The sequence below is a fragment of the Meriones unguiculatus genome, chromosome X (assembly GCF_030254825.1).
Source record: "Meriones unguiculatus strain TT.TT164.6M chromosome X, Bangor_MerUng_6.1, whole genome shotgun sequence".
Taxonomy (NCBI): domain Eukaryota; kingdom Metazoa; phylum Chordata; class Mammalia; order Rodentia; family Muridae; genus Meriones; species Meriones unguiculatus.
The window spans coordinates 129,708,047-129,733,900 of NC_083369.1; positions in this window are offsets into that span (position 1 = coordinate 129,708,047).

Here is a 25,854-nt window from a genome sequence, read left to right on the forward strand (position 1 = left end):
CTTCCTTTCATCTTTCCTTCTTCCCTTCCTCTCCCCTTCCTCCTTCTCTTCTTTTTTTCCTTCTCCTCCTCCTTTTCTAAGGGGTCATTTCACTGTGTAACCCTCACTGGCCTGAAACTCACAACATATACCATAATGGCCTTGAAATCACAAAGATTTATCTAGCTCTGTTTCCAGAGTGCTGGGATTAAAAGCACAGCCCCTCCTACCACTCAACCATCAAAGCAGCAGTGATTCTGATGTGATTCAAAAACAGTTTTCTGATCCCCAGTAAGATATGCTACTCTCAAACCATGCTTTTTAATATTTGGGGGTTTAACAAAACTTAGTTGTTGTTTTTTTTTTTCTTTTTTTCAATGTCGTGATATATATACAAACACTCAATAAAATAAATTTGTGCCATGCTGTTTTTCTAACTGTCATTAACTGTGGTTAATTTCCTGATTATACTTAGAAGATGTTTTATTCAGGAAAGGCATAAAATATTTCCTGCTTTGTGTTCAATTTGATTACACTAATCTGTTAATTGTTTTAATTTTGAGAGTGTTTTTTTCACACTTTGTATTAGTATTGAATATATTTTGTGTTTTTAGCATCTTTTTTGAGATATAATAGGCACAATAAAGTACACTCAAACTAATATTAATAGTATATAATTTGACTTGACATATGGATACCTATGAAACCATCTCCAAAATGGAAAAGAAATGACAAAATGAGAATTCATAAGAACATGACATAGGATTGAGAGATAGCTCAGTGAGTCACAGTACCTGCCACCAAATTCTATGACCTTAATTCAGAGCCCAGATCCTTGAGTGTGAGGATAGCATCAATTCCCACAAATCTTCTTTTGATGTCCATACTTGTGCTGTGGACATGAGTTTGCTCTGCTGGGCTTTGGTCTCACTTTGGTCTAGTATTTCTCCACAATGTCCCAATTCCTCCCTCTTTTAATAGCAATATTTACTCTATGGTATTGTATGTTGAAAATATGTAATATTGTTTTCTATTGGGGTGTGCAGAATAAAGTGTAGTAGTTTGAATGAGAAGTCTATAAACTTATATATTTGAAGACTTGCTTCTCAATTGGTGGCACTGTTTGGGGAAAGTGATGCTGCCTTGCCATAGGAAATACATCACTAGAGGCAGGCTTTGAAATTCCATGGCCTCACTCTACTTTTAGTGTGCTCTCTGTTTCATGCTTGTGATTAATTATAAGATCACTCAGCTTCCTTATCTAGCTATCTGCTGCCTTATTGTCTCTACCATTGCAGACTCTAATTCCCTAGGACCATAAACCCAAATAAACTATAAGTTGCACTGGTGTTTTATCATAGCAACAAAAAAAGAAACTGAAACATCAGTCTCACTCTGACCCTCATTTTCTTCTGTACACTCATAACTAGAAAGTCAATTCTTTTCTCATTAACCCTTAAGTTGCTAGGATTTCTTAAATTTTGTGTTCTTTCTGTTCAGATTAAATAAGTTATACTAATGTTTTCTAAAGTACAATGACCCTTACTTATCTTCTTCAACCTGGATAAAGCTACTCAAGTTATTTTATTTACTTTTCTCAATTCTATAATTTCTAACTAAAATCTTTTGTTGAATTTTAGGACAAATTTGCAATTACGTGTCAAAACATTTGTGTAACATGATTTAAAATTTTACAGTTATCTTCAAGCTATGATTTATCTCATGTTGTTTTCTGATAGTGTTGTGTGTATTCAGTTTTTTGATGGGACCTAGCAATACCTCTCCAAGACAAAGGAGTGCAAGATCGAGTCACTATTGAGCTTTTTGGTTTTTTGTTTGGTGTGTTTTGTTTTGTTTTGTTTTTTTTGTTTTGTTTTGTTTTTGAGATAAGGTTTCTCTGTGTGGTCCTGGTTAGCCTAAAACTCACTTTATAGACCAGACTGGCCTTGAACTCACAGAGATCTTCTTCTTAATTCAGCTGGGATTATGAGTGAGTACCACCACCACCCTGGCTATACTACTCAATTTCTTTACTAAAAGGATACACAAACCAAAAGGAACACCTTGCTTGTAGTAGGAGAGAAACTTACCCTGGGTCTTGAGAAACCCAGGAAAAGTTAGTGGATAGCTGAATCACATGGCTTTCTTGTTGCTTGGTGGGTATTTTGGCTCAGCTCCAACTTCAGAAGAGCTGCCGTCAAGAAATGAAAAGAGAAAATGAACTTACAAACTAGTTTTGTAGCCTAGCCCATGATGCCTTCTTGAAGGAGGAGGGTGCAGAAGTTCAGCTCACAGGAAGTCTCTGCTTAAATAGCTTAACCAAGAAGACTAGATTAATACATGTCCAGGAAGATGGTCATATCATAACTGGTCTTTGCTGGTACTCTAATACAGCTGTATCCTGAATAGTAAGAAAGGTCTGTGTTGTAGAAAGAACACAATTTATAGAACTCTGTTATAAGATCCTGAGATGAGACAATTACATTAATCTAAGACCAAATCAAAACAGTCTTCTCTTGGCCACGTGTGTATATTTAGAGGTCCAAAAGGAATAGATCATCAACATTTGTGCCATGGGATACTGAGAAAACACAGGTATCCCTCAAAAGAGAATGGGAATGAGAATGCTAAAGTGGGTGTGTGCATTCCCATGAAATATCTTTCACTATGAGAAGCAGTAAACTAGAGATAGCAGAGCATAGCCTATCACAGTATACACTCTAACACAAATATATTTCATGAGAACAAAAAATATATGAGAATCTAATTCAAACATATTAGTCATGGTCACCTTAAGAGAAGTCAAGTAGTGCTGGTACAAAGGAAAAACAAAATAAAATAGGAGAGACAGAGTCTCATAAAATAAAAAAGTAGCATGATAGATTTCCATAATGAAAGCAAATAAACATATAACCTTCAACAGTGGCCACTCCACTCCCTTTTCTGTCAATAAGTGAAAATACTGATAGGAAAACTATTTCAAACTAGGATTTTTTTTTAAAAAAAGTAGACAATTACAAATAAAGCTGCTATGAACATTGTTGAGCAAATATCATTATTGTATACTTGAGCATATTTTGGATATGTACCTAGGATTGGTATAGATGGATCTTGAGAGGGAGGTACCACTATCCTAATTGAGAAAGCATCAGACTGATTTCCAAACTGGTTGTACAAGTTTATATTCCCACCAGAAATGGAGGAGGATTCCCCTTTTTCCACATCCTCTTCAGCATGCAATGTCACTTGAAGTTTTTGTTTGTTTGTTTGTTTGTTTGTTTTTATCTTAGCCATTCTGATGGGTGTAAGGTGAACTCTCAAGGTTGTTTTGATTTGCATTTCCCTGACGACTAAGGATGTTGAGCATTTCTTTAAGTGCTTCTCTGGCATTCAATATGCCTCTGTTGAGAATTCTCTGTTTAGCTCTGTATCCCATTTTTTTAAGTTGGATTACTTGATTTGTTACTGTTTAACTTCTTGAGTTCTTTATATATTCTTGATATTAGCCCTCTGTCAGATATAGTGTTAGTAAAGATTCTTTCCCAATTTTTAGGCTGTCGTTTTGTTCTGATGACAGTGTCCTTTGCTTTACAAAAGTTTTCAGTATCATGAGGTCCCATTTATTGATTGTTGCTCTTAGAGCCTGTGCTGTTGGTGTTCTGTTCAAGAAATTGTTTCCCCTGGCACCGAGTTCAAGGCTTTCCCCCACTTTTTCTTCTAACAGATTTAGTGTGTCTGGTTTTATGTTGCAGTATTTGATCCACTTGGACTTTAGTTTTGTGCAGGGTAATACGTATGGATCTATTTGCATTTTTCTATATGTAGATATCCAGTTAGATCAGCACCATTTGTTAAAGATGCTATGTTTTTTCCATTTTATGGTTTTGTCTTTTTTGTCAAGAACCATGTGTCCATAAGTGTGTGGGTTTATTTTTGGGTCTTCTATTCTATTCCATTGACCCACTAGTCTGATTCTATGCCAATATCATGCAGTTTTTATTATTGTTTCTCTATAGTACAACTTAAGATCAGGGATGGAGATGCCTCCAGAACATCTTTTAGCTATTCTGAGTTTCTAGCCACAATCTAGAAACAACCCAGATGTCACTCATTGGAGGAATAGATACAGAATTGTGGTACATTTACACAATGGAATACTACTCAGCAATTTAAAACAAGGAAATCATGAAATTTGCAGGCAAATGGTAGGAACTAGAAAAGATCATCCTGAGTGAGGTATCCTAGAAGCAGAAAGACACACATGGTATGTACTCACTTGTAAGTGGATATTAGACATATAATATAGGATCATCATACTAAAATCTGTACACCTAAAGAAACTAATCAAGAAGGAGTACCCTGGCTAAGATGCTCTATCCTCATTCAGAAAGGCAAATGGGACAGACATCAAAAGAGGGAGAAAAATGGGAAACAGAACAGAAGCCTAATACAGAGAGCCTCTGAAAGACTCTACCTAGCAGGGTATTAAAGCAGATGCTGAGACTCATAGACAAACTTTGGGCAGAGTGCAGGGAATCTTATGAAAAAAGGGAGAGATGAAAGACCTGGAAGGGACAGGAGTTCCACAAGGACAGCACCAGAACTAAAAAATGTTAGCCCAGGGGTCTGTTCTGAGACTGATATTCCAACCAAGGACCATTCATGGATATAACCTAGAACCCCTACATAGATGTAGCTCATAGCAGATCAGTCTCCAAGTGGGTTCCCTGGTAAGGAGAACAGGTACTGTCTCTGACATGGACTCAGTGGTTGTCTCTTTGATCACCTCCCCCTTATGGGAGTACAGCTGTACCATGCCACGAATGCAGCCTTTCCTGATGATACCTGATATACTAGGATCAGATGGAAGGGGAGGAGGACCTCCCCTATCAGTGGACTGGGGGAAACACATGGGAGGAAAAGAGAGAGAGAAGGATTAGGAGTAGATGAGGGAGGGGTTATAGTTGGTATACTAAGTGAATAAACTGCAATAAGTAAATTTTTAAATGCTAAAAATGTAAAAAACAAAGAATTACAAGGCAGTGACAATGATGACAGCTTATGAGCCAAGGACTTTGATGGATGGCTCTCTGTCTGTGGTCCTAAACTCAAATGTTTTAGAAGTGCCCTGAGTCATGTAAACTATCATGGACCAGGAAGACATTGGTCACAGGAATGGATTGAAGGATATTGACTTACAGGCCAAGGAAGAGGAATATTTTAGTGGAGCTGAAAACATGCTGTGTATCAAATAAATGTTGACAAATGAAATAAAAAAATAGGCAGTTTTAGATGACAAATTGTAATAGATAAAGTGATATCAATATAGGATATATGTTTTTTGCTGTGTTCTTAGTAAGGAGATGTCTTTATGGGACACATATTTTTGCTGTTGCTGTTTATAGATGATACTTATGCCAATGTACTCATCATAAGGCCCTATTACTTTGCATAATGATTAGGTATAATATCTAAAATACTATCAGAAGACTAAGGGTAAAAGTTCAGAGTAGGGGTTAATTTAATGAGTTTGAACTAACAAATTCTCTCAAAAGTTCACCACAGTCCAACTGGTATATGAAGAAGGAAGGGAAGCATAAGAAATTTCTCTTGCAGAGGTTTAAGTAAATCCTCCCATTTCCAGCCAGACTTAGTTCTAGCATATTGTCTCCCCTTTGCCAGGGTGTGAAGGCCTCACTATCAGATGTGAAAGGCATATCTGGGGTTCTCAGGCAGCCTGCTCTGGACTCCCTTCATCCTCAAAGTGGTCAGAGGTAGGGCTTTGTGAGGTCACAGCTAAGGCGACCAATCAGGACTAAGGGGTGTGGCCCTCCATTGTCCTGGAAGGCTATATAAGCGGCTGCCCAGCGCTCTGGGACCAGTTGACTCCAGAACTTCAACATGAGAAGGGTGGCCGCAAAACCCGTGGGGCCTAGTGCCAAAGCAGTATCATCACCATCAATTGCAAAGACCAAGCCGAGAAGGAAGCGCAAGGCTACTTGCCAACCCAAGTCCACTGCTCAGGAGGCTCATCGCATCCCTTGTCTCAGAAGTGCTGTGAAGGTGAGAGGACCCAACCGAAGCTCATTCCCTCCTTTCTACAACTATCCCCTCCCCGAAAGCTTTCTCTGGCCAGCTATAAACCCCTATTCTAATTCTGCCCCCTTTCATCCAACTCCTCATACTATTTATCTTTACTCAGATCAGTGCCCTTGCCCTTGTGACTTTAATGTGTGGTCCTTTCAGAGCACCCGGAAGGGGAAGCAATCTCTTCGAAGGACTACGAAGAGGAAGGCTGCTAAGAAAACCGCTAAAATGGAAACTCCTAAGCAGGCTAGCGAAACAGCCTTGCCGTCGGTCATTGACGAACAAATGAATGTGGATTCCAACATGAATATAATGGAGGCAACTCAACCCTGCCCGGAGAGCACCCACGATTGTGCTGAGGACCTGGCCAGCTCCCAGATTCAAGGCACAGTTGAAGATTCAGGAAACAACATTCCATAGGTCTGGCAGCTGAGCCATGGTCAATGATGTGAAAGTCAAATTTCGCCGCATGATAGTTTTCATGTTGGTGATAATAAAATCAGATGTGAAAATATGTATGTCACTCTGTCTTTGGTGGTTGAGCAGGGAGGGAGAAAGGGAAGGGTGGATAGATAAGGAGCACTGGTTTCTAGAAGGTTGGTAGTAAGATGAACAACTCCCTGACAGGCAGACACTGGAGGGTCAGAACTGAGCTAACACATCCCGAAAGCATTATTTCACTGGGTAAGAGGGAACACCCTGGGCATTCCTAAATCCACGGACTCAGGATTTTTTATCTATATGGAATGAGGTGTGGGTGGCAGTTTCAGCCCCAACTTCAGCAACACATAAACTTTAGGACACCTACCTCCTTGTGTTTGTTACAGTCCTCCATATATCATGTATGATAGAATCTCAGAAGGACCAAAGACCTCACCGTGCTGGGTGCGGTGTCTCACGCCTTTAATCCTAGCACTTGGGAGGCCAGCCTCCCAAGAGTCCAGGACAGCTAAGGGTATACAGAGAAACCATATCTTGAAAAACCAACCAACTAACCAACCAACCAACCAACCAAATGCCAGTGTGTACTATGTCACAAAGACAGTAATAGTGACTGTAAGCTGCAAGTGCAACACTGACTTAGCCTGCTTCCTTCAGAAATTTGGAGAGAAGTAAGACAGTGAGGAGTGGCCTGCCAACCAGTGCTGGCCACAAAGCAGGCAGTAATGTCTACAGGGAATTTAAAAACAACTGACCTGTCTTTCCATCTAGGTTTACTGCATATTTTCTAATGTTTTTTTTTAATCCCTCCAGGAGAATATTATGAAAGAAGGGGGAGATACTAAAACCTGGAGGGGACAGGAGCTCCACAAGGAGAGCAACAGAACCAAAATATCAGGGCACATGGATCTTTTCTGAGAATGATATTCCTACCAAGGATCATTCATGGAGATAACCTAGAACCACTGCTCAGATGTAGCCCATGGCAGCTCAGTATCCAAGTGGGTATCCTAGTAAGGGAAACAGGGACTGTCTCTGGCACGAATTCAGTGGCTATCTCTTTGACCACCTCCCCTGGATGAGGGAGCAGCCTTGCCAGGCCACAGAGGAGGACAATGCAACCAGTCCTGATGAGACCTGATAAGCTAGGGTCAGATGGAAGGGGAGGAGTATGTCCCCTATCTGTGGATTTGGAGAGGGGATTTGTTGTATTGATCTACCATATGTATTTTTGTGGCAGGCCCATGTTGTTTTTATTACTGTAGATTTTTAAAGTATCTTGAAATCTGGTATGATAATGTGCCTCCTCAAGAGTCATAGATTCTTTAACAAAAACAATAGTACCAGGCGTGGGAACCCTACGTTTTTGTTGTTGGTCCAAGAGATTAAACAAACAAACAAACAAACAAAAAAACAATGCGAGCTATTTCCCTTGTTCTTGCATACCTTCCAGAACTTGAAGTAAGGCCCTATTTATAAAGACACTATACACTTTAGACACAAGACTTGGAGGAGTCAATCTGGAACTCATCTGGAAGCCTCAACTCTGAGAAGTAACTCTCTCTTATAGTTCTAAAAGGTGCTTTGCAAGCTGTCAAGGGAGAAAAGCAATCAACATTAATACTCAGCTGCTGTAAAGCCTATGAACCACAGCAATAGTGAGAATGGGAAGACATACTGAAGGGTGTAATAGCAGTGTTTGTCTTAGAATTAACTAATAATGGTCTAATTGAACTTAAGGCCTGTTCATAGAAAAGATTTTGAATCTTATACTGAAAACACAAAGAGTCAACAAAATAAATGATCCATTTGATGGTCTGGGACCTGAACAGAAAGTTCTAAAAAAAAAAGACAAATTGACTGAGAAAGTATCTCTATACCACTCGTTGGCTTCATATCTTACTTCTCAGATAAATAGGCTGAGACTTAAAGTTGTTTTTAAAGTAGCTGTTTTTTAAACATTTCCATTTGCTTCAGGTATAGTATTCCACCTCATTTGTGTAAAACCATTTCATCATTCACACATTTATTTTTCTACTTTTTATTTTGTTTAACATTTTCATACATTTTTATAGCCTTTAGCCTATTAAGGTTTCTCATCATCTACCCCTCTCCTGCTGAAAATCCTCTTCCTGATAAGTCTCTTTCTCCTTTTTGGCTTTCTACTTTTGTGTGAGCCACTGAGTTTAATTAGAGTTTCTTGCCTACGTGTGGTTGCGGGGAAGTGTGGGAGGAGCAAGGGCAGTTTTAAAGCAAGGCCAATTTATTAGTAGCTACATCACTGAAGAAAATGACTTCTGCTTCCCCTTTAACAGTTAACTGCCAGTATTTCCCCAGGGAGGAGTGGAACCTCATGGGCCTCTCTCCCAGTAACAGTTAACTGCCAATAGTCCCCCAGGGAAGAGGGGTTAGGCTTCATTGGCCTCTCTCTCATCCATGATGGAATGTTGAAGATTCAATTTTTCTGAAGGTCTGTGGTAATAACTACTGCTGCAGTGAGTTCAGCAGTGCATGGCTATATAGGGTCAGAAAGATATCCTTTTGTTGTACATCTCCACTCCTTTTACACTCTTTCCTCCTTCAATGGTCTCTGAGCTTTAGAGTTGGGGAAGTGGATATAACTGTCTCTTTTATCTTTTATCTTTTGAGAAAAAGTGTCACTATGTATCGCAGGCCAAACATGAATCATAGTCCTTCTCCCTCACCCTTGAGATAGGATTATAAACATATGCCATTACACTCGTTTCCATCATTTGTTAAAGGACACTGTATTAGGGTTTTTCAGATTAGCAACAATTCAACACAAACATCTATCATCTATATATAGACAATACATAGAGAGAGCTAGAGCTGCCTAACTATTATGTATATCTATATAACTATATCCATATAGATATAACTATATCTATATCTATATGGATATGTATATAAGCCAGAGATCTATAGCAGAGAGGAGGTATTTTGAGGATGAATGCATCTCATCGGCTGGGACTTAGGACGCTGGCAATGCATGAGGAAAGATAACAGGTGATAAGCTCACTGCCCAAGGGAAACCACCTTGGGATTGTCCCACTTGCTCCGGAGGCAGACAGAGAAACAAGGACAGAGTTTTGTCCCACACCTTCAGTTCTCAGGATGAGATTGATTTTAAATCTCATGTTTGAGATTTCTGGGGTTTGAACATGTTCCATCCCACCAGTCCCATGCCCATTCCCCTGGAGACACGGTACATGAGCCTCCAAAAGGGGTACAGTTGTTTTCGTAAAGATGCGTTTTGTTAAATAATTTTCACAAACTTTGGCAGTTGTCAATGTTCTACCTTAGTCACTCTGCTTTCCAATAACCTACTATGAATAGGAATATTTCAAATCCTCCTCTGATTCACGCAAGTTCATACAGGTAAATGATAGATAGGTATATCCATATATTTACATCTCTCTCTAATATGTGTATAGATATACATATAGATGAGAGATGTCGAAAGAAGAAGGAAAGAAGCTGGAAGGAAGATGGATGACAGTGATGATCAATGGACAGATACACACATACATACATAGGCAAGCACAAGAAAGAGAGAACTGATAGAGTGAAATAATTTTAGTAGTTGAAATGTTACACTACAAGGACAGTCACAGAAATAACATTTTATTTTCATGTAAGCATTCAGTAATAGAGTTAACAGGACAACTTAATACCACTTCCACAGTCATCTTGTTTGGGGGTACATTTAGACAAATCTAATAAAACAATAAAATTCAGATAACATTGCTGTTTAAGTTTTTTCATTGCTTGTTTGGTACTAGATTTTAGAGTCAGACCAAGAACTTTACTACTGAGCTATATTCCCTAGACATTTAAAACATTTTCATTTTAGGACTGGATCATTTTAATTTATCCACATAGCCATTGAACTTACGATGATCCTCCAGAATAGCTGATACTATAGGCCTATAATACTATCCTCAACACCTCTGTTAAGTCAATATCAATTTTGTCATTTCTCTGGGACAAATGCCTAAGGATGGATGCAGTTGTGGGGTTATAGGGTAATACTATATTTAGCTGTTTTTATTACTTGAATTTTTGAGGTTATAATATAATTACAACATTTCTTCCTTCCCTCTCCTCACTACAAATCCATTCATAGAACCCTTCTTGCTTTCTTTGAAATTCATGGCCTCTTTATGATTATTATTACATGCATATGCATATATATTTATAGATATAAATATATCTATATAAATATATAAATATATCTTTATAAATATATAAATATATCTATAAATATATATGCATATGCATGTAATATATTTATATCTATAAATATAGATATATTTATATTTATAGATATAACCTGTTTAGTTCATATAATGCAACATGCACGTATGTTTTCAGGGCTGACCATTTGTCACTGAAGAACCAATTCTTGTGCTCTTCTCTGAGGAAGACTATTTCTCCAACCTTCAGCAGTCATTAATTGCCTATAGTTTTTTACATAGTGTTGTCGCCTCATGGGCATTTACTTCCTTGTCCACTTTGGCATGTCTGTTGGTGGCATCCTTGTTTAGCTCTTGCTTGGGCAGTGAAGTTGGTGATAGTTCATGATGTTACAAGGTAATGCAGTCTTACAGCAAACTCCCTGATCTCTGACTCCTACAATCTTTCTCCCTGTATTTGAAAACATAAATTACATTAATTTTCTGTATATGTCATCCATTTCAGACTTTCCTCTTTCTCTTGAATCTTAGGTTTATGTTTTTTAATGCAATATACTTTCCCATCTCCTTCTAAGATACTGATAATATAAAAGTTAGTTCTTTCATTGTAATCTGATAAGTTTCCATTTATTCTTCTTTCTTTCTTTCTTTCTTTCTTTCTTTCTTTCTTTCTTTCTTTCTTTCTCTCTCCCTCTCTTTCTCTTTCTTTCTTCTTTCTTTTCTTCTTTCTTAGTTTCTTTCTTTCTTTTCTTTTCTTCCTTTTTTTTTTTTTTTTTTTGGTGTTTTTGAGACAAGGTTTCTCTTTGCAGCTTTGGCTATCCTGGATTCAATTTGTAGACTAGGCTGGCCTCAGAATCACAGAAATCTGCCTGCTTCTACCTCCCCAAGTGCTGAGATTATGAACATGTGCTACTGTGCTTGGCTCTATGTTTTGATTTTTAATTAATAATTTTCTCTTTGGACCTGGGTTATATTACCAGCACACAGTGTAACTCCAGTTCCAGGACATCTAACACCCTATTCTGGTTTCCTGAGGCTCTGCATGCATAGGTACATACATACATACATGCAAACATGACACCTACACAAGTAAAGTAAAACATAGAACAGATATCTTATCTTAGTATAAGTAGAACAAATTTTATTGATTTTTCATCAAAGTTCATTGATGCTTTCTTTGTCATTTTCATTTTGTACAATACCATGTGCTGACTGGAGAGATGGCTCAGAAGTTAAGAACACTGGCTGTTCTTCCAAAGGTCCTGAGTTCAATTCCCAGCAACTCCCATAGTGGCTCATCACCACCTATAAGGAGATCTGGTGCCCTCTTCTGGCCTACAGCACACATGCAGGCAGGATACTATATAAATAATAAAGCTTAAAAAAAAAACATGTGCATCAACGTTGATTTTTCTTTAAAAATTTATTCTTTGAAAAATTGATGCTTCCATGTGTACATGCAAACACATACATGTGTAATATATTCCTTTGGCATATCAACTTCTCATTCTCCTCTGTGTTAGTTACTTTTCTATTGCTATGGAGACATACAATGACCAAGTCAACTTATAAAGGAAAGCATTTAGTTGGGGGCTTATGGTTTCAGAGGGTTAGAGTCAATGGCCATAGTGGCAGGGACCATGGCAATAGGCAAACATTACATGCTCTATGTACTTGCAAGCCATCAGAACACACATGACAATATTAGACACCAAATAAATGCTTTATAAATAAAGGGCATGCTAACATAGAAGTCATAAGAATCTAGGATTGAGAGAACATATGATGATTCTATTCTGTGAACCAAATAAAACATTTTCTTATGTAATTATAAAATAAATTATATAGAAATTCTAGGATGGCGGCACCAGGAGGACACTCTTTCTGACCAGCAGCACAGCAGGATCCATACAGCGACCAGCAGATGGAACTCTGGGTCCTAAAACACCAGTGATTGTGTTTCCCAGATGAGAGGAAACCCAATGGTGTGGGATTCAATTGGCTTTAGGCCACACAGCTAAACATTGGAAGAGTTCCCTGGTCTGCCAGGCATTTGGTCGCCAGCTCAGAGTCACATGCCAGCGTGTTCTGATCACCTTCCCACAACACCAGAGACTGGGATTTCCAGTCCAGAGAAAACCCCACACAGAACAGGAAGCCATCGGGACAGACCTTAGGTCACCCAGACAATCCTTGGAAAAGGACCCAGGTCCAGCAGGCTCCTAGCAGCCAACCCAGAGTGGGTTGCATAAAGTCCTGCCTACGTGCCCAACTCACTGTCCTAGACAAAACTGAGGGCCCCAGGGCACCAGAGGCTGAGTTTCTCTGTCAGGTGGAAACCCCACAGGGAGGGGTACAGCAGGTCAGATCTCAGATCACTCAGCTGACAACTCCCCCTAAAAAAGTTCTCAGGAAAAGTACCCGAATTCCTGCACCCAGAGACCCAGGCACCCAGGCACCCAGGCACCCAGGCACCCAGGCACCCAGGCACCCAGGCACCCAGGCACTCAGTTGCCAGCAAGGGGGAGCCAGGTGCCAGTGTGTGCCTGCATATTCTACCTGCCATCACAGACAGAACTTCAGACCTCCTTCAGAACCCTGCCAAGGGGATTCTCCCACCCCAGGATTCCAGCAAGCACCAGAAAATAAGAGCCAACACATGAGAAACACAGACGGGTAGAGGCCAGCGTAAAAGCACAACCAACAAAAGGCAAAACAATATCGCATCTCCAGAACCAAGTTATCCAGGGGCAATTAGCCCTGAACACGCCATCATAAGTTCAAGAAGATAACCTTACATCTATGATTATGAAGAGAATAATGGAGGAAACAAATAAAATATGTAAAGAACTTGAGGAAGATAAAGTCAAAAAGATTATGGCCATCCATAAAAAATACAGGAAGATGCAACCAAACAGTTTGTGGCCTTCAGAGAGGAAATAATTAACTCACTGAAAGAAATAAAAGAAACAGAAGAATGTTCAAATAAACAGCTAAAGGAATTGAAGGAAAATGCAGTCAGATAGGTGAAAGAAATCAACAAAATGGTGCAAGATCTGAAGATAGAATTGGAAAAATTAAAAAAAAAACACTAAGAGAGGAAATCATAATGAGGAAGAACCAATAAAACAAAACAGGAATTACATAAGTAAGCATAACCAACAGACTACAAGATATGGAAGAAAGAATCTCATGTATGGAAGATACCATGGAAGAAATCGATGTATCCGTGAAAGAAAATAATAAATCTAAGAAATTCCTGACACAAACCATCCAAGAAATACAAGAAAACATGAAAAGACAAAACCTAAGAATAATAGGAATAGAGGAGAAAGAAAATTCCTGTTTGTAAGGCTCAGAAAATATTTTCAACAAAATCATAGGAGAAAATTTCCCCAATTTAAAGAAGAGGCCTACACGCATACAAGAGGCCTACAGAACACCTAATAAATTAGACCAGAAAAAAAATCTTCCTGCCACATAATAATCAAAATAGTAAGTATACAGAACAAAGAAAAAATATTAAAGATGCAAGGGTAAAAGACCAAGTAACATATCATGGCAAACCCATCACAATCACACCTGACTACTCAACAGAGACTATGAAAATCAGAAGGGCCTGAAAGGATATCATGCAGACCCTAAGAGAACACAGATGTCAACCCAGGCTACTATACCCAGCAAAACTCTCAGTCATCATAGATGGAGAAAACAAGAAATTCAACGACAAAAACAAATTTCAACAATACCTACATATAAATCCAGCATTACAGAAGATATGAGAAGGAAAAATACAACCCAAGAAAATTAACTACTCTCAGGAAAACACAGGAAATAAATAACCTCAGTACAACAAAACTGAAAGTAGCCAAGAACACAAACACACTGTGACAACCAACATCAAAATCAAAGGATCTAACAGCCACTGGTCATTAATCTCTCTCAAAATCAATGGACTCAAGTATCCAATAAAAAGACAAAGACAACCAGAATGAATACATAAACAAGACACAACAATCTGTTGTAATCAAGAAACATGTCTAAGTCACAAAGATAGACATTACCTGAGACTAAAGGATTGGAAGATAGTTTTTCAAACAAATGGACCCAAAAAGCAAGCAGGAGTAGCCATTATAATATCTAGTAAAATAGACTTTCAACCAAAATTAACCAAAAGAGATGGGGAAGGTCACATGATACACATCAACAGAAAATTCTACCAAGAAATCATCACAATTCTGAACATCTATGTCCCAAATACAAGGACACTCACATTTGTAAAAGAAAGATTAATAAAACTGAAACCACATGTAGATGCCCACACATTAATAGTGAGATACTTCAACATTCCACTCTCAACAAAAGACAGGTCAACAAAACAGAAATTAAACAAGGAAACAGTGACTCTAACAGAGGTCATGAATCAAAAGGACCTAACAGAAATCTACAGAACCTTACACCCAAACACAAAAGAAATTAACTTCTTGTCAGCATCTTATGGAACCTTCTCCAAAATAGACCATATCGTTGGTCACAAAGCAAGCCTCAACAGATACAAGAAGATTGAAATATTCCCTTGTATCCTATCTGACCACCATGGACTAAACCTGGAGCTCAGTAACAACAGAAATAGCAAAAAGCCTACACAAACATGGAAACTGAACAACTAGCTAATCAGTGACAGCTGGGTCAGGGAAGAAATAAATAAATTAGTCTTCCTAGAATTCAATGAAAATGAAGGCACAACATACCCAAACTTGTGGGACACAATGAAAGCTGTGTTAAGAGGAAAGTTCATAGCACTAAGTGCCTTCATTACCAGGCCCCAGAAGATGACAATGCAGCCACTCCTGATGTGATCTGATAGACTAAGATCAGAAGGAAGGAGAGGAGGAACACCCCTATCAGTGGACTTGGGGAGGGGCATTCGTGAATAAGGGGGTGGGAGGGTGAGACTGGGAGGGGAGGAGGGAGGAGCTTATGGGGGGGATACAAAGTGAATAAAGTGTAATTAATAAAATAAAATTTAAAAAAAATGTCAAAAAAGGAAGAAATTAAAAACATCTCATTCAAGTAATTTGATGGTTCACCTAAAAGACCTAGAAAAAAGAAAAGAAAAGCAGACAACCAAAGAGGAGTAGAAGGCTGGAAATAATCAAACTCAGGGATGAAATCAATAAAATAGAAACAAATAAAACAATTCAAAGAATCAATGAAACCAAGAGCTGGTTCTTTGAGAAAATCAACACGATAGACTAACCCTTAGCCAAACTAACTAAAAGGCAGAAAATCACTATCCAAATAAACAAAATAAGAAAAGAAAAGGAGGACATAACAACAGATACTGAGGAAATCCAAACAATCATTAAGTCTTACTTCAAAAGCCTATATGCCACAAAATTTGAAAATCTAAATGAAATGGACATTTTTCTTGATCGATTCCACTTACCAAAGCTGAATCAAAACCAGATAAGTCAATTAAATAGTCCTATATCCCCTAAAGAAATAAAAGCTGTCATCAAAAGTCTCCCATTAAAAAAACAAAAAAAGCCCAGGGCCAGATGGTTTCAGTGCAGAATTCTACCAGACCTTCAAAGATGAGCTAACACCAATACTCTTCAAACTCTTCCACAAAATAGTAACAGAAGGAACAATACCAAACTCATTCTATGAAGCAACTGTCACCTTGGTACCCAAAGCTCACAAAGACCCAACAAAGAAAGAGAATTTCAGGCCAATCGCCCTTATGAACATTGATGCAAAAATACTCAACATAATACATGCAAACTGAATCCAAGAACACATCAAAGATATCATCCACTATGACCAAGTAGGCTTCATCCCAGGTATTCAGGGGTGGTTCAATATACAGAAATCTATCAATGTGATCCACCATATTAACAAACTGAAAGAAAAAAAATAACATGATAATCTCCAAAGATGCTGAAAACACTTTTGATAAAATTCAACACCCATACATGTTTAAAGTCTTGGAGAGATCAGGGATACAAGGAACATACCTAAACATTGTAAAGGCAATATACAGAAAGCCTATAGCCAACATCAAACTAAACAGAGAGAAACTTAAATCAATCTCACTGAAATCATAGACAAGGCAAGGCTGCCTACTCTCTTCATATATCTTCAACATAGTTCTTAAAGTCCTTGCTAGAGCAGTAAGACAATTAAAGGAGATCAAGGGGATACAAATTGGAAAGGAAGAAGTCAAATTATCACTGTTTTTTAGATGATATGGTAGAATACATGAGTGACTCCAAAAATTCTACCAGGGAACTCCTACAGGTGATAAGGTGTCTTCAGCAAAGTGGCTGGATACAAAATTAACTTAAAAAATTCAGTAGCCCTCCTGTATACAAAAGACAAAAGGGCTGAAAAAGAAATTAGGGAAATAGTACCCTTCAAGATAGCCACAAAGGACATAAAATACCTTGGTGTAACTCTAACCAAGCAAGTCAAACACTTGTATGAAAAAAATTTCCAGTTTCTGAAGAAAGAAATAGAAGATATCAGAAGATGGAAAGATTTCCCACACTCAAGGCTTGGCAGGATTAACATAGTAAAAATGGCCATCTTGCAAAAGCAATCTACAAATTCAATATAATTCCCATCAAATTATTTACAATTCTTTACAGACCTTGCAAGAAAAATTCTCAACTTCATATGGAAAAACAAGAAATCCAGAATTGCTAAATCAATCCTGCACAATAAAAACAATCTTAAGGTATCTCCATCCCTGATATCAAGATCTACTATATTGCCACAGTAGTAAAAAAAAAAAAAAAAAAAAAAAAAAAAAAAAAAAAAAAAAAAAAACCAGCATGGTACTGGCATAGAAACAGGCTGATGGATCAATGGAATGAAACTGACAAGCCAAAAATAAACCCACACATCTACGGATATTTGATATTTTTACAAAAATTCAAAACCATACAATGGAACAAAGTCAGCATCTTCAACAAATGGTGATGGTCTAACTGGATGTCTACATGTAGAAAAATGGAAATAGATCCATATTTATTACACTGCACAAAGCTAAAGTCCAAGTGAATCAAAGACCTCAGTATAAAACCAGACACACTAAATATGTTAGAAGAAAAAGTGGGGAAGAGCCTTGAACTCATTGGCACAGGAGACAACTTCCTGAATAGACATCAACAGCACAGGCTCTAAGAGCAACAATCAATAAATGGTACCTCATGAAACTGAAATGCTTTTGTAAAGCAAAAGACACTGTCCTCAGGACAAAACGACAAATGGCAAAAGAATATCCACCAAACTTCCTTATATCTGACAGAGGGCTAATATCCACAATGTAAAAAGAACTCAAGAAGTTAAACAGCAACAAATCAAGTAATCCAATTAAAAATGGGGTAAAGAGCTAAACAAAGAATTCTGTGTAGTGGAACATCGAATGGCAGAGAAACACTTACAGAGACACTCAAAGTCCTTAGCCATCAGGGAAACACAAATCAAAATGACCCTGAGATTTCACCTTACACACATCAGAATGGCTAAGATCAAAAAACCAAGTGACAATACTTGCTGGAGAGGATATGGAGAAAGGAAAACCCTCTTCCATTGCTTATGGGAATGTAAACTTCTGCAACCACTTTGGAAATCAAACTGGCCCTTTCTCAGACAATTAGGACCCAGCTATACCACTCCCAGGCATATATCCAAAAGATGCTCAAGTATACAATGACATATACTCAACCATGTTCGTAGCAGCTTTATTTGTAATAACCCGAACCTGGAAACAACCCAGCTGTCCCTCAACAGAGGAATGGATACAGAAATTGTGGTACATCTTCACAATGGAATACTAGTCAGCAATTAAAACAAGGAAATCATGAAATTTGCAGGCAAATAGTGGGATCTAGAAAAGATCATCCTGAGTGAGGTATCACAGAAACTGAAAGACAAACACGGTGTATACTCACTTATAACTGGATACTAGACATATAAGATAAACTTACAAAATTCTGAACAGCCAAATAAGGCTAGCTAGAAGGAGGACCCTGGATAAGATGATCAATCCTCACTCAGAAAGGCAAACAGGATGGACATTGCAAGAAGGAGAAACCAGGAAACAGGACAGGAGCCTACCACAGAGGGACTCTGAAAGACTCTAACCAGCATTGTATCAAAGCAGATACTGAGACTCATAAACAAACTTTGGGCAGGGTGCAGGGAATCTTAGGAAAGAAGGGGGAGACAGTAAGACCTGGAGAGCACAGGAGCTCCACAGAGATAACAACAGAACCAAAAATCTGGGCACAGAGGTCTTTTCTGAGACTGATACTCCAAACAAGGACCATTCACGGATATAACCTAGAATCCCTTGCTCAGATGTAGCCTATGGCAGCTCAGTATCCAAATGGGTTCCCTCGTAAGGGGAACAGGGACTGTCTCTGACATGAACTCAGTGGCTATCTCTTTGACTGCCTACATCTGATGGGGGAGCAGCCTTGCCAGGGCACAGAGGAGGACAATGCAACAAATTTTGATGAGACCTGATAAGCTAATGCCAGATGGAAGGGGAGGAGCACCTCTCCTATCCTTGGACTTGGAGACGGGCATAAGAGGAGATAAAGGATGGAAGGTGGGATTGGGAAGGGAGAGAGAGGGTGCTACAGCTGGAATACAAAGTGAATAAACTGTAATTAATTTAAAAATTAAAAAAATCAGAAATGCTCAACATCCTTAGTCATCAGGGAAATGCAAATCAAAACCACCCTGAGATTTTACCTTACACCTATCAGAATGGCTAAGATCAAAAACTCAAGTGACAACACATGCTGGAGAGGATGTGGAGAAAGGGGAACCCTCCTCCACTGCTGGTGGGAATGCAAACTTGTACAATCAATCACTTTGGCAATCACTTTGGAAATCAATCTGGCTCTTTCTCAGACAATTAATAATAATGCTACCTCAAGACCCAGCTATACCAGTACAAAGCATATATCCAAAATATAGTCAAGTATACAACAAGGACATTTCCTCAACCTTTTTTGTAGCAACTTTATTCCTAATACCCAGAAGCTGGAAACAACTCAGATAGCACTCAGTTGAGGAATGGATACAGAAATGGTGGTATATTTACACAATGGAATACTACACAGTGATTAAAAACAAGGAAAGGTTATAATTTGTAGGCAAATCATGGGAACTGGAAGAGATCATCCTGAGTGAGGTATCTCAGAAGCAGAAAGACACACAGGGTATATACTCACTCATAAGTGCATATTAGACATATAATATTGAATGAACATACATACACCTACAGAAACTAATCAAGAAGGAGGACTCTGGGTAAGATATTCATTTCTCATTTTGAAAGGCAGAGAGGATGGACATCAGAAGAGAGAGAAAACAGGGAACAAGACAGGAGCCTACCACAGAGGGCCTCTGAAAGTCTCTTCCCTGCAGGGTATCAAGGCAGATGCTGAGACCTGTAGTCAAACTTTGGGCAGAGTGCAGGGCATCTTATGAAATAAGTAGGATATTGTAAGACCTAGAAAAGACAGGTTCTCTACAAAGAGCAACAGAACCAAAAAATCTTGGCACAGGGGTCTTCTCTGGGACTGTTACCACAACCAAGGACCATTCACGGAGATAACCTGAATTGTGTTACATCTACACAATGGAATATTACTCAGCAATAAAAAAACAAGGAAATCATGAAATTTGCAGGCACATGGTAGGAACTGGAAAAGATCATCCTCAGTGAGGTATCCCAGAAACAGAAAGACACACAGCGTATATACTAACTCATAAATGGATATTAGACATATAATATAGAATAAACATACTAAAATCTGTATACCTAAAGAAACCATGAGGGGTGTGCAGTCTTAACAAGGCACAGAGGAAGGCAATGCAACCAGTCCTAATGAGACTTGATAGACTGGGATCAGAAGAAAGGGGAGGAAGACCTCCCCTACCAGTGGACTCGGGGAGGGGTGTAGGTGGAGCAGAGGGAGGGAGGCTGGGTTTGGGAGGGAAGAAGGGAGGGAGTTACAGGTGGGATACAAAGTGAGTAAATTGTAGTTAATAACAAAAAATAAAATAAAAGATAAAAATAAATTATATATAAATAAATCATCATAAAATAAATTATTTTCTTGTCTAATAAGGTAGATCAGTTATACCATACTGTTATTTTATATAACTGACTTAAAAACATATATCCTGGAAAATCTGGAGCCAAGTTGTCTCCAGTGGTAGATGAAACTGGGGATACAGTAAATTATGTGAGTAGAGGTGTCCTGATTCTTTTTTTCTTTTGTCTTAATAGATTTTGTAAAAAAAAAAAAAACAATTCTTTTAAATTTTTTAATTTTTTTAAACTTTATTACAATTTATTCACTTCATATCCCAGATGTAGCCCCCTCCCTCATCCCTTTCCAATCTCACCCTTCCTCCCTCCTCTGTTCCCATGCCCCTCATCCAGTCCACTGATAGGGGAGGTCCTCTTCCCCTTTCATTTGACCTAACCTATTAGGTCTCATCAGAACTGTCTGCATTGTCTTCCTCTGTGGCCTGGTAAGGCTGACCCCCAGCCCCCGACACTGGAGGAGGTGATCAAAGAGCCTGACACTGAGTTCATGTCAGAGATACTTCTGTTCCCAGTTCTAGGGAAACCCCTTGGAGACTGAGCTGCCATGGGCTACATCTGTGCAGGGGTTCTAGCTTATCACCATTCATGATCCTTGGTTGGAGTATCAGTCTCAGAAAAGACCCCTGTGCCAAGATTTTATGGTTCTGTTGCTCTCCCTACAGAGCTCCTGTCTGCTCCAAGTCTTTGAACCTCTTCCTTCTTTCATAACTTTCCCTGCACTCTGCCCAAAGTTTGGCTATGAGTCTCAACATCTGCTTTAATACCCTGCTGGACAAAGTCTTTCAGAGGCCCTCTATGGTTAGGCTCCTGTCTTGTTCTTTGTTTTCACCCTCTCCTGATGTCTATCCCATTTGCCTTTCTGAATGAGGATTGAGCATCTTACCCAGGGTCGTTCTTCTTGCTTAGCTTCTTTAGGTGTACAGATTTTAGAATGATGATTCTATAGTATATGTCTAATATCCACTTATGAGTGAGTATATACCCTCTGTGTCTTTCTGCTTCTGGGATACCTCACTCAGGATGATCTTTTCCAGTTCTCACCTTTTACCTTTTAAATTGCTGAGTAGTATTCCATTATATAAATATACTACAATTTCTGTATCCACTCCTCAGTTGAGGGTCATCTGGGTTGTTTCCAGATTCCCTCTATTACGAACAAAGCTGCTATAAACATGGTTGTGCAAATGTCCTCGTTGTATACTTGAGCATCTTTTGGATATATGCCTAGGAGTGGTATAGCTGAATCTTGAGGAAGCACTATTCCTAATTGTCTGAGAAAGCACCATACTGATTTCCAAAGTGGTTGTACAAGTTTACATTCTCACCAGCAATGGGGGAGGGGTTCTTTTTTTTCCATACCCTCTCCAGCATGTGTTGTCACTTGTACTTTTGAGCTTAGTCATTCTGTTGGGTTTAAGGTAAAATCTTAGGGTCCTTTTGATTTTTATTTCCCTGATGACTAAAGATGTTGAGCATTTCTTTGTTTCTCTGACATTCGATATTCCTCTGTTGAGATTTATCTCTGTACATGTTTTAATTGGATTACTTGATTTGTTGCTGTTTAGCTTCTTTTTTTAACTTTTATTTATTTATTTATTTATTTATTCATTTATTTATTTATTTATTTATTTATTTATTTTTTACACTTTATTCACTTTGTATCCTCCCATAAGCCCCTCTCTCCTCCCCTCCCAATCCCACTCTTCCTCCCCCTTCTTCATGCATGCCCCTCCCCAAGTCCACTGATACGAGAGGTCCACCTCTCCTTCCTTCTGATCTTAGTCTATCAGATCTCATCCCGATTGGCTACTTTGTCATCTTCTGTGGCCTGGTAAGACTGCTCTCCCCTTAGGGGGAGGTGATCAAAAAGCAGGCTTATCAGATTGTGTCGGAGGCAGTCCCTCTTCCCATTACTATGTAACCCACTTGGACACTACACAGCCATGGGCTACATCTGCGCAGGGGTTCTACATGGCTGGTACTTGGTTGGAGTATGGGTCTCTGGGAATACCCCTGTGTTCAAATCTTCTGGTTCTGTTGCTCTCCTTGTGGGGTTCCTGTCCTCTCCATAACCTACTATTTCCCACTTCTTACATAAGATTCCATGGCTTCTTGAGTTCTTTTTATATTGTGGATATTAGTCCTCTGTCAGATATAAAGTTGGTGAAGATCCTTTCCCAGTCTGTAGGCTGTCATTTTGTTCTGATGACAGTGTCCTTTGCTTTATAGAAGCTTTTCAGTTTCCGGAGGTCCCATTTATTAATTGTTGCTCTTAGAGCCTGTGCTGTTGGTGTTCTGTTCAGGAAGTTGTCTCCTGTGCCAATGAGTTCGAGACTTTTCCCTGCTTTTTCTTCTAACAGATTTAGTGTGTCTGGTTTTATGTTGAGGTCTTTGATTCACTTGAGTTTAGTTTTGTGATGGGACAAATAGGCGGAGAAATAAATTAAGGATACAATACCCTTCACAATAGCCACAAAAGACATAAAGTATCTTGGTATAACTCCAAACAAGCAAGTCAAAGACTTGTTTGAAAAAAACTTCAAGTCTCTGAAGAAAGAATTAGAAGAAGATATCAGGAGATGGGAAGATCTCCCATGCTCATGGCTTGGCAGTATTAACATAGTAAAAATGGATATCTTTCCAAAATTAATCTGCATATTTAATGCAATTCCCATCAAATTACCAACATTATTCTTTATAGGCCTTGAAAGAAAAATTCTCAATTTCGTATGGAATAACAAGAAACCAGAATAGTCAAAACAAACCTCTACAATAAAAGATGTTCTGTAGTTATCTCCATCCCTGATATCAAGCTGTACTACAGAGCAATAGTAAAAAACCTGCATGGTACTGCCATAGAAACAGGCTGGTGGATCAATAGAATCAAATAGAAGAGCCAGAAATAAACCCACACACTTATGGGCACCTGATTTTTTACAAAGATGCCAAAACCATACAATGGAAAAAAAGACAGTATTTTCAACAAATGGTGCTGGTCTAACTGGATATCTACATATTGAAAAATGCAAATACATCCATACTTATCACTGTGCACAAAACTAAAGGTGTCTTGGTTTTTATCAGGAATTTTGAACTTCTTTGAGCCTGCTTCCTTCCCTTCCCCTCCATTTATGTTTCTTCATGTTCACTTCTCCTCTTTCCTAGATGACCCAATTTATAGAATTACCTCAGTATGTGTTAGTGGACATGATAGTCTGTGAGGAGGAAAATGCTAGAAAGTCCTGGCTGTAACCAGTTGATTAATGGTCATTCGGTCTCACTGTCACTTTCTGATTTAACATCAAAAGAATGGATTTTGATTGCAGTAATGCTGGACAAACAAATATACTGTTGCAAATGACTTTGCAGCATTTTTTCTGTTCACATAGAAAATAAACTAAAAGTGGCTCTTGGTGTAATCATTCAAATAGTTTAGGGTCTCCTGAATCATATGTTTCTTATGATTTCTCTTATCACTTGTGATTGTGTATTCTACAACACAGCAATTCCTAAGGGGAACCAGATGGCTGTGTGCCTCCCAGTTCAGGACTTTCAGGCAGAAAGGAAGAGGGAATTTGGGGCTCCATTAAGTTCTGGTGAAACTGACAGCCCATCAGAGATGATAATCAGAGATACTTAAACAGGCTTGCATTTACTAGGAGGAATGTAAGTGCTCAATCATGTCTGAATGTGTCTTTAATGGGCATATATTTTAAAAGTTGAGTTACTGTATTTCTTTACTACAGCTCAATTTGAATATGATGATACAAGTAATAATTTAAACTAGTTTTTCTTTGTGAAATATACACATTTTGAAAAAGCAAAAAGTTTCTTGGAAAGACAGTTTAAAATATGGCCAACATTAAACTCTAGTTTCTTTATTGTTTATGCTTCTAGGAAACCATTGACAAAAAAAGCAATAAAAGGGACATGTTACATTAGTTAAAAGGCAGGCTAGAGATATGACTTAGTAGCGTACTTTCCTAGCTTGGTGGTGGTCCATTCTTTTAATCCCATGTCAGGAAGTTAAGGTAGGAGAATCAGAAGATTTAAGGTCATCCTCAGTTATATAGAGAATACAAGGCCAACGAGGGCTTCATGAGACTGTCTCAAAAAAAAATACCATAGAAGGGTAAGAAATTTGTCTCCTAAACACCATTGAAGGGTTATTACATGAAATGCTTATGTTCTGCCTTAGGCATCATACAGGTGAAAATATTTTGTCTCTGACTTTAGACAGGACCATCACAAGTTTAGGTAGCAGTCTGCATGACTAGTATTATTTGCTCTACACCAGTGTAAAATGACAGTTTTTCAAAATTAAAAGAAAGAAAAACATCCACTAATATCTTGGTTAGCAACTGACAGTGCTAACTAAGTTATTTCATCATATCCATATGGGCCCACTATTTAAGCCTACTTTGCTCATTCTGAAAACTGGCAATGCTGTCAGCACCCTGTTCAAAAGACAGAACTGAAAGGAAAGTGCAATCCTGAAACAACAGTTATACAGATGGAAAGAAGCACTGGGATTTGAACCACATACCTGCAAAACAACAAAAGCTATTAACAATATACTCTGCTGAGACCCTGATTGCTTCTCATTGGCCGCTACAGACTAATTTCCCTCACAGCCCATTAATTTCACGTCTCCTTCTGCCCTTCTCACTTGAAATTTCAGCTATCCAATGGGTCCTCTACCACTATACTGGTGTTTTTAGTATTCTCTGACTATCAGCTAATTCTGATGTTCCAAATTCACCCACTCACCTCCTTCTAGAAAGCTCCACTTCTAGTTTTATAAGCACAATCAACTCAGAATGATATAATTTGACTCAGCATTGTCCAACCATTTTTCTTTACTTGTGCCATGTTTGAATTCTTCTATTTGCATGTGGTCTTGTTACTTGTTCTAGTATGCAGGAAATTTTTCTTAAAACACAATTGTGACCATGGTGTTTCCTTAACAATTTCTCCAGACAGATGTTC